Raw genomic sequence first — 3,004 nt, forward strand, 5'->3', positions numbered from 1 at the left:
TTCTTGATAGTAGAATCCGCAAGATGCAAATTAAGAGAACACTCTTCAATCTCATGAAAACCAAGAATATCACATAAAGACTTTGGAATCCCGGAAACACTAGCACCCAAATCACACAAAGCATTGCATTCATAGTTTTTGATTTTGATTTTTATAGTAGGTTCCCACTCATCATGAAGTTTTCTAGGTATAGAGACTTCTAATTCGAGTTTCTCTTCAAGAGATTTCATCATAGCATCTACGATATGTGTGGTAAAGGCTTTGCTTTGGCTATAAGCATGTGAAGAGTTTGCAATGGATTGCATCAAGGAAATGCATTCAAACAAGGAGCAACTATAATAATTGAATTCCTTGAAATCCAAAGTGGGAGTTTCATTACTACCCTATATTTTGATTTCTTCTACTCCACTCTCCACACCTTTATCATCAAGATAGGTGGACTCCGAATCATTGGGGTGTTTTTCAACCAAAGTGGATTCATATCCAGCCCTTCAACAATAGGTTTGACACGCGAAAACAAAGATTCAAGAGGAGTCACTCCAAGCACTTTAAGATCTTCGTGATTTGCATCACTAGAACGCACCCTTTTAAACCATTCATGCCTAGCGCAGATTTGGGCGGTTCTTTCTTTGCTCTCATTCATGGAGACATGCATAGTTTTTAAAGTTTCATCCAATTTAACCTTGGGAGGAGTACATCTAACTTTCAAAGCATCAATATCACAAGACTTCCTATCAACGCTCTTAGCCAAATCGTCTATTTTAAGTAGTTTTTCCTCTATGGACGCACTGAAAATCTTTTGAGAGTTGATGAACTCTTTGATATTACTCTCTAAATCAGAGGGTAATTTGTTATGATTTGCATAAGTGTTGTTGTAGGAATTGCCATAATTGATAGAGGAGTTACTAGGAAAAGGCCTAGGAACATAGTTTCCTCTAAAAGCATTGTTGTTGCCAAAATTGTTCCTACCAACAAAATTAACGTCCAAACTAGCGTTGCTACTCTCAATCAAGGAAGATAGTGGCATGTCATTAGAATCTAAAGGAGCATTTCTACTAGCAACCAAATTCATCAACTCGTCCATCTTAGCACTAAGCGAGTTAATTTCTTCTATAGCGTGTACCTTTTTGCTAGCAGGTGACCTTTCAGTGTGCCACTGAGAGTAGTTGGTCATGATATTGTCTAGGAGTTTTGTAGCTTCTCCTAACGTGATTTCCATGAACGTTCCACCTGAGGCGGAGTCCAAGATATTTCGAGAAGCAAAATTCAAACCAGCGTAAAAGATTTGTATAATCATCCACAAACTCAAGCCATGAGCGGGACAATTTCTAATCATTAACTTCATCCTCTCCCAAGATTGTGCAACATGTTCATGATCAAGTTGCTTGAAATTCATGATATCGTTACGGAGAGAGATAATCTTAGCCGGCGGAAAATACTTGGATATGTAAGCATCTTTGCACTTATTCTAAGAATCGATACTATTTTTAGGCAAAGAAGAAAACCAAGTTTTTGCACGATCTCGCAAAGAGAACGGAAAAAGCTTCAACTTAACAACATCATTATCCACATCTTTCTTCTTTTGCATATCGCAAAGTTCAATGAAAGTATTGAGATGGGATGCGGCATCTTCACTAGGAAGGCCAGAAAATTACTCTTTCATAACAAGATTCAGCAAGGCAGCGTTGATTTCATATGATTCCGCACTAGTGGCGGGAGCAATCAGAGTACTAATAAAATGATTATTATTAGTATTCGAGAAGTCGCAAAGTTTGGTGTTTTCAGCCATGATGACTTCAACAAACAAACAAGAACACAATCAAGCAAGAAAACTGGCAAAGGAAAACGGCAAAAGGCAAATGAAAATGGCAAAGGAGAAAGGCAAATGAAAACGGCAAATGAGAAGTGAGGGAGAGGAAAACGAGAGGCAACTGGCAAAAAAGGTAAATGCAAGAGATGAGTTTGTGACACTTACTTGGATAGATCTTGACTTGATCTCTCCCCGGCAACGGCGCTAGAAATTGGCGTGTTGACGGGAAATTATTCTTGTCTTGATACTCGCCGGCAACGGCGCCAGAAATCCTTCTGCTGCTGGCTACGCCTATAGGGATTTCCTTGGCAAATATGCAAAGGAGTCCCCCGCGGCCTTGGAGCCTTGCATTGGTGTTCCCTTGAAGAGGAAAGGGTGATGTAGCACAGCGACGGTAAGTATTTCCCTCAGTTTGAGAACCAAGGTATTAATCTAGTAGGAGGATCGCTTCAAGTCAGAAGTACCTCCACAAACACAAAGAGCTTGCACCCAACGCTATGAAGGGGTTGTCAATCCCTTATAGATTGTTTGCAAATTGAGAACTGAAAGCAAAAAAGTAAACAAAGCAAAGTAAAAGTAAAAGTGGAGACGATAGTTGTGAATAGACCCCGAGGCCGTAGTGTTCACTAGTAGCTTCTCTCATGAAAGCAAGTAGACGGTGGGTGAACGAATTACTGTCGAGCAATTGATAGAACCGCGCAAAGTCATGACGTTATCTATGGCAATGATCATACATATAGGCATCACGTCCAAAACAAGTAGACCGATTCTTTCTGCATCTACTATTACTCCACACGTCGACCGCTATCCAGCATGCATCTAGTGTATTGAGTTCATAAGAACAGAGTAACGCCTTAAGCAAGATGACATGATGTAGATGGACAATCTCAAATCTATGATGAAAGCCCATCTTATTACCCTTGATGGCAACAACACGATGCGTGCCTTGCTGCCCCTTCTGTCACTGGGAAAGGTCACCGCACGGTATGAACCCAAAACCAAGCACTTCTCCCATTGCAAGAATCACAGATCTAGTTGGCCAAACAAACTCCAAGACTCGGAGAGACTTACAAGGATATCAAATCATGCATATAAGAAATCAGCAAAGACTCTAATATAATTCATAGATAATCTGATCACAAATCCACAGTTCATCGGATCTCAACAAACACACCGCCAAAGAGGATTACATCT

The sequence above is a fragment of the Hordeum vulgare genome, chromosome 2H, assembly GCF_904849725.1.
Source record: "Hordeum vulgare subsp. vulgare chromosome 2H, MorexV3_pseudomolecules_assembly, whole genome shotgun sequence".
Taxonomy (NCBI): domain Eukaryota; kingdom Viridiplantae; phylum Streptophyta; class Magnoliopsida; order Poales; family Poaceae; genus Hordeum; species Hordeum vulgare.